The sequence below is a fragment of the Schistocerca serialis genome, chromosome 2 (genome assembly GCF_023864345.2).
Source record: "Schistocerca serialis cubense isolate TAMUIC-IGC-003099 chromosome 2, iqSchSeri2.2, whole genome shotgun sequence".
NCBI lineage: Eukaryota > Metazoa > Arthropoda > Insecta > Orthoptera > Acrididae > Schistocerca > Schistocerca serialis.
This window is the reverse complement of record NC_064639.1, coordinates 149224988-149237950: the sequence shown is the minus strand read 5'-3', so window position 1 is coordinate 149237950 and position 12963 is coordinate 149224988.

Genomic DNA, 12963 nt, shown 5'->3' with positions numbered 1-12963 from the left:
TTGGAGTTAGATGCTTGGGACATTTCAGCTATGAAATCGTTAGGGAATCCAATATTTTGAGATTCGCTGTGTCAAGAGTACGCCGAGAATCCTAAATTTCAGGCAACACCTCTCAAACCGGAGAACGCAGTGGTCGACGGTCTTACTTAACGGCAGAGTGCAGCAGCGTTTGCGTAGAGTTGTCAAAATGGCTCTGAGCACTATGGGACTCAACTGCTGTGGTCATAAGTCCCCTAGTACTTAGAACTACTTAAACCTAACTAACCTAAGGACAGCACACAACACCCAGCCATCACGAGGCAGAGAAAATCCCTGACCCCGCCGGGAATCGAACCCGGGAACCCGGGCGTAGGAAGCGGGAACGCTACCGCACGACCACGAGATGCGGGCTCGTAGAGTTGTCAATGCTAAAAGACAAGCAATTGTGCGTGTAGGAAAAGCAAATATTAGTGTGGGGCGTACGACGAGCGTATCCGTTAGGATAGTGCGGTGAAATTCGGTGTTAGTGCGCTATGGTAGCAGACGACCGACCCGAATGCCTTTGCTAACAGCACGGCATCGCCTGAAGCGCCTCTCCTGGGCTCGTGACTGCATTGGTTGGACTCTAGACGAGTGGAAAATGGTTGCCTGGTAAGACGAGTCCAGTTCGTAAGAGCTGATACTAGAGTTTGAGGGCGGCACAGAGCTCGCGACATTCTGGACAATTCGAGTGAATGATAAGGCCACCCAGATCGCCCGACATGAATCCCATCTAACATTTATGGAACGTAATAGAGATGTCAGTTCCTACAGAAAATCCTGCACCGGCATCACTTTTGCAGTTATGTAGGGCTATGGAGGCAGCTTCACCCAATACTTCTGCAGGAGACTACCAAGGACTTGTGGAGCCCATGCCACAAAAGGAGGTCCGACACGATTTTAGGAGGTACCCCATGACTTCTGCTACCTCAACGTATATGGGTAATGTGTCCCCCAACCCGCACAAAAATTATTGTTTTGGTCTAAACACTTGGTCATCTGGAGCTTCCACTTGGGTCAGTTTCATTTCTGGCCACGCCATGTGTGTACCATAAATATTGAACAAATCGGTAATGACCAGTAGACGCAGAGAGTCTGAAATGACTTACTACTTTCAGATTTATTTATTATGGTGTTAAGGCCCTCTCTAGCAACAACATATAGCAAACATGCTGGAATTCTGCGTATCCATTCTCCATGGGGTTCTAAACAATGTGAGAAATCCTTCCAGCTCCTCCGTTATAAATCTTGATCTAATACTGAGTGAACACTTAAATAATTTGGTGGATTTACTACAGTAAACGGTTCTGAATTAATAAGTTATCGTCAGGTCCAGTATATTGCGAAGAAAGTGAGATGTCAAGTTGTCACCACCTGACGGAGCATAGGCCTGAAACTGGTTACAGTGAAATGAATCATTCATTCAAGAAGTGTGGCTGGCTGCAGCTTCCTCTTCAGTGATATTTACGAAAACAGCCTCAGTGTTCTCAGACAATAGTGAATAAAGTAATGAAATTTGTACGTTTTTCTGGTTGTGTTGAATATACTAGATATGGAGTACGAGCTGAAAAGAAACAGATGATTGCACTTCCAGGGAATTGAATGAAAATGAACGAAAAATGGTTAGCCGAGAGCAGTCATAGAATAGAAGAGGATTATTTTTATTTATTTATCGTATGGCAACAACAGCGAACAATGACAAGTACATAAAGTTTAATTTTACATGTATATCGAGTTAAGTATTTACATAAACTTTTGTTTTACTTTTTGGCGCCAATTGTATACACATTTTTAAATTGTGAAAGTTACTAACTTAATATTATGTTGTGTTGGCAGAAGAGCCAACACCGTGTTACGAGAGGAGGCCGAAATGCACGCGTTTTAGCTCACGCAGGCTGGCGTGAGGAGGGAAGGACTATACTGACGTGAGGTCTGGAACATGACAAGGAATTAGAATTCAGAAAGCGGACGTAATTAGTTTGATACTTAACTTTAATCCATTAATGATGGACGTCGCTCTTGACGGTACATGATTCACAATATTATCTGTTCAGAATACAGTCTTGAAGTAATTAGTTGCAGTAACTGAATATGGCGCCTTGCTAGGTCGTAGCAAATGACGTAGCTGAAGGCTATGCTAAACTGTCGTCTCTGCAAATGAGAGCGTAAGTAGTCAGCGAACCATCGCTAGCAAAGTCGGCTGTACAACTGCGGCGAGTGCTAGGGAGTCTCTCTAGACTATACCTGCCGTGTGGCGGCGCTCGGTCTGCAATCACTGATAGTGGCGACACCCGGGTCCGACGTATACTAACGGATAGCGGCCGATTTAAAGGCTATCACCTAGCAAGTGTGGTGTCTGGCGGTAACACCACATATTACTGACAACTTTGACTCATATAACTGCAAGTTTAAAAAGGCAGATACATTTACTCACAGTTCAATATCTAATGATTGAAGCCAACTAACAGCAGAGGGAGTAGCATTAATAAAGTCACTATATGGTCCAGGATATTTCCTCTGAGGACAGTCTCTAACAATATGTTGAACAGTTTGTTCTTGGGCCCCACAATCACAGGCTGGAGAATCTCGGAGTCCCCACTTGTGCATCATAGCGTTGCACCTGGCGTGGCCAGTTCATATTCTGTTCAGCCTTGGTCACTCCCTTCTCTGCAGATGAAATCCTGGTAGGTAGGCAGTTTGGTCTTGGATACCTCGATGTGCTATTGTTGCACCATTACACCTCTTGTGCCACTCTTCTTTAATGTCGAACTACTTATCGTTCCTTCCATTATGCCGCAGTGGATTGCGAGATTTTAAAAGGTCTGGGGGAGGGTTGTTTAAGACTTTATGAATTGGGAGGTCTTGTTGGTAGCCAGGGTGGTGTAGTTTCCTCCATTCTCGATCGATTGCTTCTTGGCGTCGTAATTCAAGTGATGGGATGTTGCTGATGGTGTGCAGCCAGGGAATCGGGGTGGATTTTAATGTGCCCGTAATAATCCTCATTGACTCGTTCAAGTGTACGTCCAGCTTCCTCGTGTAGGCACTACGTTGCCACACTGAACAGAACAGAAGAGAAACATTATAAGTATGGTTATGCTCACACGAAAATCGTACACAAAGTAATGTGCAGCTCAGTATCCTCATTGAACGAAGTGCCACAATAATTAACGTAGCGATCTCATGTACGGCATGATAGCGGTTGATTCCTGAAGTTGTTCAAAGCCAATGCCTGGATGTTTCTTCCAATAGCACACGGTACATATCCTTCCCTATAATAGTTACATCAAAACTTCTCCTCCGTCTCCAACAAACTGTTCGTCACCATTACCTTAACTCCAAATCTTCGTTCCTTTATTTAGGCACTTCTGGTCCAGCTCATAAACGTAGGCCTAAAACATTGTTTTTCGAGGAACGTAGAAAGATAAGAAAGTGAGAGACTGAAAAATTCTAATGAGTTGAGATTAACCATATACTACCGACTTCTGCGCGTCTCACAGTTCACCAACTTAGATATTAGAACAGATACTTGACAGTTAACAACTGTTAAACCTTGGCTTCCCTCGTATTTACTCCACCACTTCTCCTTATTACGTTCATATATTGTGTCTGTTGTAGCTTTATACCTATTGTTTGAGGCCTTTTTTGGCACTTAAACTTACCGGGAAACAACACTCCAATTTTTTTCCAACGCGTTGCAACATTCTTATTCTTAACTTGATCTGTGTATTATTCGCTTTCACATCTCAATACTTGTCGACATACATCAAGAAATGAATGACAAGAGGAGGAGTAAATTATCTCACGTGTAATTTCTTGGGCTGTTAATGGAAACGCCTCTAAAAAAGTTGCAGCGTCGAAGGCTACTCATCTCTCAAGACTCTTTCGTTATTTTCAAATCATTTGTTTATTTCATGGAAGAAAAAAATTTAATTTAATTTGATAATGAAAAATATGCAGCCGTCTTCCACGTACCGGCGTAATGTTAGAATTAATCCTGCGTTCTTTTCCTAAGGGGGGAAGCAGCATACGTAACAGTTACAAACGTAGAAAGTTTTTAATGGAAGAAAACATCTACGTCAATGCTCTGCAGTCCACTTTCAGTGCATATGGGAAACGAATCAAAAATTGGAGAGGTTTCCTGACTTGAATATCTGATAAAAGTTCAAGAAACAGTTAACAACGGCTTTTGTTTTAATACGTGGTTATTATTAATGCGTAATCTCTATAATATATCTGTGCATGGTCCGCAGCATTAGACTGCAGAGCTAATTTCCATTTGAAGCAGTAACTCCTAATTTCCTGCGTATAATCCAGGTAGGTAACGAGAGCTTACAAAGTGAGTATGATTAACTAGCTGTTGGTGTGGCTACATGAAATATCGTTCTCTTGTGATTTGATCAGAACTAACGTGCTTTCTCATACGCCAGTATTGAAATTTATAGAGCCGTAGCTTGTGTTCAACATTACTGATAACTACACTGATTTTTTTTTCCTTTCCCTCAGAAACCATAGAAATATCAATTAAATAAATTGTGACCATTAAAAACAACTACAAGATTGGAAATTTTTACCAGTGCTTGGTTTCGTTCGTGTTGCTAGCAGTTTAAGTGGAGTCTGGTCAATTTTGCTGCCAAACATACAGTTTTGTGGCCATCATTGTGTCGAAGGCTAAACGAATCCATTACTCTCCGCTGGCCGGAACAAGATTTCAGCAATAACATTTGTACATGCACAGCTCTATGTCAGAATGAGACACCTGAATAAAACCTTCTCGGTTTTCAATCCGCTTCAGTTAGAGTCAGTGGGTTTACTCCTAACCACCAAAAGCTCGAGAATTTTATTAGAATTGACGTGGGTTGAAAACCAAGAATTTTTTATTCGGACCTGCCGCGGCCTAAGAGTCCGAGGACAATAAGAGTTTTGTTGCACGTTTCCCATTGTAGCTGTTTTAGGCAAGTGATGACTTCACTCTCGAAAATATACTGTAAATATTACGTCTAAATCTGCCGATACGAAGCGATGCAGATTCCAACACTCGGAGAAAAACAACACCTGCTTATTTGTGACAATTAATGAAAAAGTATTAGTTCTGAAATTTCGTCCAGTGCTTGTTTCGTTTTATATAACGTGCAGAAAGCAGAATCGATGACAATGCAATGACAAGATTAAAGAAACAGTTGGTGTACGAATTTTCGTATGGTTCCCATGAGAGACGCATAGTACGGTGTTCTACATGGTGCACGTCAAAAAGATCGACGGACGGTACTATAAATTAAAAAAAAAACTGAAGACATCATAAAATCACACGTATGTATATCAGAGGCACTACAAGACACTTTATGCAACATTCACAAAAGGCGATGGAAACCAATAAACGCAGAATGCTTACAGAAGGGTATCTGCAAACATTTATTCGCGCAGTTTTATTCACCCAATACGGGAAATAATATGCGTCATTGTCAGTGAATGATAAATCACTGTATCCCAAGAAGCGCTCAGTGTGAAAAGTTAACTGAAATATTACTGAAAACTGGCACAGAGCATACTTCTAAACTAATTAATCTGTAAATAATAAATTATTATCCGCATGAGGAATTCTGCTTAGTATAACATGTAAAGTTGTTTAATTGTTTGCGTCCGCAGTTTGTTACAGAGTACTGAGGTGATTATAAGGAGACGAGAAACAGTAAATCAGAGATATAATTTTGAATTGCAAACCGATGTCACAGAAGTGGGCAGTACACTGACGCATTTAATCTCAGGTAGTGATGCTGTGTCGAACTTCTCGTTGCAGTTAGTTCATGTTACAGAAGCTGTAGCTATGGTCGACTGGTCTTCTGCCATGATTGATTTTCTAGACTCACAACTGTATGCATTTTAAATTTACAAATTTAAACGATCCGCTCAACTGTATATTATGTACATAATTTACTGCTGTCTGGGCCTTTATGTAGATTATTTCTAAAAAGGTATAATTAAGTCTGTGATTAGAATAAACTGTTTATTCGTTTAGCCGATAGTCTTATACGAAATTTATAACACCTACAGGTCAAGTTCATATCTCTCATTCGAGCTGTAGTGATGTTCGTCGAACCCAGTAGTAGAATGATACACACATCAAAAAAAGTTTTGCGTCACCTCGGTTCCGAGAGTTCCGAACCTGAACAGAAAATTGGAAAAGGGATCAACATAAACATCATTTTCGCCCTTCTTATTGCTCCTGAAAACACACATTGTATGTTTTACCACCGTACAGTGAGACCTTCAGAGGTGGTGGGCCAGATTGCTGTACACACCGGTACCTCCAATACCCAGTAGCACATCATCTTGCGTTGATGCATGCCAGTATTCGTCGCGGCATACTGTCCACAACTTCATCAAGGCTCTGTTGGTCCAGATTGTCCCACTCCTCAATGACGATTCGGCGTAGATCCCTCGGAGTGGTTGGCGGTTCATGTCGTCCATAAACAGCCCTTTTCAATGTGCCAGGCATATTCTATAGGGTTCATGTCTGGAGAACATGCTGGCCACTCTAGTCGAGCGATGTCGTTATCCTGAAGGAAGTCATTCACAAGATGTGCATTTTGGGGGCGTGAATTCTCGTCCATGAAGACGAATGCTTCGTCAATATGCTGCCGATATGGTTGCACTATCGGTCGAAGAATGGCATTCACATATCGTACAGCCGTTACGCCGCTTCAGTGACTACCAGCGGCATACATCGGCTCCACATAATGCCACCCCAAAACAGCAGGGAACCTCCACCTCGCTGCACTCGCTGGACAGTGTGTCTAAGGCGTTAAGCCTGACCGGGTTGCCTCCAAGCACGTCTCCGACGACTGTCTGGCGTATGCGACACTCATCGGCGAACAGAGCGTGATGACAGTCTTGAGCGCTCCATTCGGCATGTTGTTAAGCCCATCTGTACCGTGCTGCACAGTGTCGTGATTGCAAAGATGGACGTCGCCATGGACGTCGGGAGTGAAGTTGCGCATCAAGCATCCTATTGCGCACAGTTTGACTTGTAACACGACGTCCTGTGACTGCACGAAAAGCATTATTCAACAGGGTGGCGTTGCTGTCAGGGTTCCTCCGAGCCATAATCCATATGTAGCGGTCATCCACTGCAGTAGCAGCCCTTGGGCGGCCTAAGACAGGCATGTCATCGCTTGTGTCTGTCTCTCTGTATCTCCTCCATGTCCGAAAAACATCGCTTTGGTTCACTCCAAGACGCTGCATGGGGGCTTAATTAAATACGATTGAAAATACTTTTTGGTTTTTAGTAGCTGTATGTCCGATTACGCAAGTCTCGTAAACGGTTGGCCCTGACTAGAATTATTACGCAATCTGACTGCAACAAACAATGTAAGAAAATTTTCGTAAACACAGTTAATTAATTAAGTCCCCAGCAACTATAAAACCTACAAAACCAATAAGCACAAGAGTAACTGTTCTGTATGTGGGAGTGTGACTCAACGTACACATCTGGCACGGTTCTTCTCCAACAAGACAAGAAATTTAAATACCAATTATACTGACGTGATAAAAGAAAATTAGAAAAACTATAATTACGCAAGAAAACCAGAATTACACTCTAATGCAAGAACACAAGCCAGATGCTTTGTTGACTGAACCTGTAGTGACGCATTATTTCAGACACACAAATAATAAAAGAACATTGTGGTTTTTACCTTCATATATATTGACGAAATGCACTCTGATCATTACAATAACATCTGCTACCTCTCCCATCAAATAACTGGATAAAACATGGAACAAACACTCCTTACTACAACATCTCGACAAGCCTTGCCCACTAGCACATCTCAACACGAACTGTCTTCTACGAGCTCTGCCCACGCACTGACTTCTACGAGTTCTTAACAGGCACTGACTTCCACGAGCTCTCTCTAAGCACTGACTACTACGAGCTCTTAACAGGCACTGACTTCCACGAGCTCTCTCTAAGCACTGACGTCTACAAGCTCTGCCCACGCACTGACTTCTACGAGTTCTTAACAGGCACTGACTCTACGAGCTCTCAACAAGCACTGTGGAGGCGGCTTAATAGTACTCTTTGGCGCAATCTCTGGCACAGTGGCTCAGTGTAGCCACCTTTCATATGCCCCTCCTCCACAGGCCAGAATTTGATGGTATTTTTGCCAGCATTGGTGGTGAAAATACCACCAAATTCGTCCACAAAAATACAGACAAAAATAAAAAATACCTAAATACCACATAATTAGTTAAAATTTTGGCTTTGCACTGACCTTTCAATAACCTAGTATATAAAATACAGTAGGCAATACAAATTCTTTTCGTACATGTGGCTTTACATAATAGTTTGCACAATACACAAAAAATCAGTTTATACAAATGTTCACATAAAATACTTTTAATGATTAGTTTATACAAAAAAAAGGACACCAACAGGTAACATCATTTCAGTAGAAGCAGTCCATCAGTGGCACCCAGCAATGTTGAGCAGGTACACACAGCAACAAGTCACGTTATTTCAGTAAAAGGCAGTCCATCAGTGGCACCCAGTAGCGTTGAGCAGGTGCAGACACCAACAAGTGACTTCATTTCAGTAGAAACAGTTCATCAGTTGCACCCAGCAATGTTGAGCAGGTGCAGACACCAACAAGTGACATCATTTCAGTAGAAGCAGTCCATCAGTTGCACCCAGCAATGTTGAGCAGGTGCAGACACGAACAAGTGACATCATTTCAGTAGAAGCAGTCCATCAGTTGCACCCAGCAATGTTGAGCAGGTGCAGACACCAACAAGTGACATCATTTCAGTAGAAGCAGTCCATCAGTTGCACCCAGCAATGTTGAGCAGGTGCTGACAGCAAGAAGTGACATTATTTCAGTCGAGGCAGTTCATCAGCAGAAATTAAACATGTCCTAGTGGCACCAATCATTTAGAAAAAGTACAGGTAACAGTCCATAATATTCACTATCACTGATCACACATTTCAAGCATGAACAATAGTTTGAATACACATACTAATCACACTGTTCATCAGCAGAAATTAAACATGTCCTAGTGACACCAAAGAAAAAGCACAAGTAACAGTCCATAATATTCACGATCACTGATCAGACAGTTCAGGCATGAACAATAGTTTGAATGCACATACAAATGCTTTTACAATGCTCTTACACTAAACATACAAATTCTAATAAACACACAAATGATATCAGATAATTGTCGTAGTAACTATTACAAATACTCAAATATCAGTAAACCTATAATATTTATGGGTGTCAGTGCAAGCCACTACAAACAAATAAAATAATATTCAAGAGATAGGTGGGTAGGATTAGGAAAGGAAAACACACAAAACACACTCACTCATCTCTCATCCACATTAAGTACTACTGTGTAACTGAATAGTGTTAATTGTGTAAATGTAATTCTGTCAAAATCTGATGTTCATCATGTGTATCAAGTAGTACTGGCAGCAATGTATAACAGTCAATAATAGTTAAGTCAACGTCATAGTCATCATGTCAAGACCAATGTTTGCCAAGCCAGATCAAATGTACTGTTGTTGAACATCTGTCAGTGAGCCACGATATGCAATTACTTCCTCTCTTCAAAAAAAAAGTATATACTGCTTAGTGATTTAACAAAGTGTGTGTATAGACTATTTTCCTTCTACTTTAGTGTTCTAGTCTGCTATCTTCATCCTCCTTGTTCCATAAGACCAACAAAAAAATATGCATCTCACTTACTTTACCTCTTATACACCAAAACTCCAATAATCATCAGCATCACATAATCTCAATACTTCACTAATACTTCTTCAATACGTCGATACATATAAACCTCATCATTAATAGCATTTACCTTACCTCTTGTCCACAAAAACTCCAATAATCATCAACTTCATATAATCTCTATACCTCAATAATACCTCTTCAATACGTCGATAAATATGAACCTTATTGCCAATATCATCTCACTTCCAACACAACTCTTTCCTCTAGTCAGTCTCCTCGAACAAGTACAGATAAAATCATAGTGCAAACTTCAGTTCATCATCCCATACAATCTGAAGACACATTGTCAATACACAACCTCTGTGTAATCCGTCTGACCCAAATCTTCTACTCATTATGAATTATAAACAAAGAAATGCATACATGACCTCTAACAGACTTAGTTCGAATAATTCTCAGTAATTAAGTACGATTACGGAGTGTGAATGATCATAATATCTCACAGTGTGTACACCACTTCAAGAATTATGGCAAACAGAAGCAAACATGTGGAGTATTTCTTGTGTCAAGTGTCTCTTCCTATTTCAATTGCTCACGAAAAATGCAGTGTAATGACTGTCAATGGTCTAAACCTAGTGTTGGTATGTCACGTCGTTAGCTTCCTTCCTATTAGCATAAATTTATACAGCTTCCATAAAACCTCCAGCTCATGTGACTTCAACGAAGTTCTTTGTACCAATGTCGTTCGTCGAATTATAGCAGTTCATTTTCTTATCTTAAAAATATAAGGCACTGAGCGTAAGCAAAACATGCAATAGAGAGTAAATATACCAGTAGTGAACAGAATGTCAACAAGTGGATGCAGTACAATCCTTACAACGAGGCTCTGCCAAGCGAACAATCTATAACTAATCCAATAGTGTGACCTAAACTCTCTGTTTGTACACAGAATATCAGCATTTCTATACACCAAATTAAAGAGTAGTTATGACAACAACACAGAAATGTATAAATATGCAATCCATACGCATAGCAGCAAACATATGTTATCTAACATAATAAACAAGTCATTAGCATCATATCAGCATAAGCAAATAAATGTTCATATGTCATCTTAATAAGTAAACATGAAGGCGCAAGCAGATAAATCACAAAGTATAACTTACATACCTAACCACATCAGCACAATAAATCAGGTGACAATTATAATTTAAATAAATAAGCACAGCAGGCACATAATTAAAAAAAAATGACATCAGTGAAAAAGTAGTGCAGCCAAGCGATGCATAATATATACAAATTACAACCCAGTTCATTAATAATCATTGTCAAAATCAGTTAACGTACGCAAGCACGTCGCTTCACAAGTAAATTCATAGAACATGAAATTAGCACAAAGTATGAATCACGTAATCGCGAGCAGCAAATTACGTCTAAAGTACGTACCTAAGTGGAAATATGTTACCTGAAAAATGAACTCAATTAATAGTTACCTTTTTTAGTTTATTAGTTTCTTCTTCGAAATAACATTCTTCCTGAAATTTTCTCGATAGCAAGTCGTCTTAACGTCGGACACGCACAGAATTTACCTGAAGTTCTTAAATATTTTATAGAACCGTATCCTGAAAAATACTGAATGTTAATAACATAATTCATCAAGTCACTATAGCTTTATACTGAATTTAATCGGAGAGATTAAACTGTGTATTTGTTTACGGCTGTCAGTGCATTCGCACTGAGCGCTCGATCAGCTGTAGGCGCGTGACGTAGGAAGCAATTGTTCGCGGTCAACGACTGCCTTGTGCGGCGCGCAGACTTGACTGTTGCTTTGAATATGTGCCGCCGCCAAAACACAGCGCGGTATCCTTGTACTCTCCGCATGTTTACATCTAGCTGTTAGTTTCTCAAAAGTATGTCATTCCACAAAAATTTTTCAAAAGTATATCGTTCCACAAAAATTTTGAAAACTACGAACCTCACGTTTTGTGGTAGGAACAGCATAATTACGAACAGCGTTTAATTTTTCTGGATCAGGGAGAATACCTTTTGTAGAAATAATGTGACCGAGAAATTTCACCTGTGAACGACCAAATTCAGATTTATCTAAGGTCACTGTAATGCCAACTCTTGCAAAAATACGTAATAATGAATCCAAAATTTTGTTGTGCTCACTCCAAGAACGTTTAGCAATAAGAATGTCGCCAACATATGAAATAATATTGTCACGAATATAAACAGGTAAAATTTCGTTTAAATTACGAATGAATGCTGATGAAGACACAGTAAGTCCAAACAGTAATTTTCGAAATCTCATTTAGGTAAATAGTCAAATCCGGTTATTGTTTACTTACTCACTAGATAGATTGATAGTCGAAGAGTTGTTTTGACGGATGCAAAGAGTAGTAAAAGAGTAGGCAGCGGTACAGAAAACTAAAAGAGAAATAGCACCACTACAGCTCGGGGCCCTATGCTCGCTACGGCACATATTCACTTAGAGTAGTGAATCCCCTGAGGACATTAATAGCTGCACATAATTTCTAGTTTGTGACTTAATGGCCAATTTAGTGGAAGTAAATACGTAAATTGATTTAACCATGCACATGGATGTATGTCATTCTTAGAATTGCGGAAGATCTTAAATTTCCAGACACTCAAAAAGTGTTTATAGTCAAAGTTTTCGCCTCGTGGCGACAAAGACCTACCGCGTCTGTCCCAGTCCGAATGTCGAGTATTGTCAAGTTCGCGCGCCTGGCGCTCTCTTGTTGCTTCTCGTAAATGAAATAAATTACTTTCTTCATACCCCTCTGCTATCTGTGATTCTAAGTTCCTTCTACTGTCCTTTCCTACTATTTCGCCTTCAATTTGTTTGACTTGCTTCCGTAATGCCTCAAATTCCCTTTTCACGCGTTCATTACATTTTCCCTGATATTCAACATGCTTATTTATGTTCTGATACTCTTCGGTTTCTGCAAATGGTAATGGAGCTGTATCATCCGAATCTCTATCCCCATGTAAACTAAGATTTGTCAATTTATCTGAAATTTCCTCAACTCTTTCCGATAAGTCACCTAATTGTTCTTTCTGTTTATTTACGCCTTCCGTAAGTGTCGCGACTCGGGTTTCAGTATTAACACATTTAGTAGTTAATTGTTCATACTGTTGTGTTAGGTTATTTAATCTGTCATTCGGTACGGATTCCTCGATTCTCTCAAAT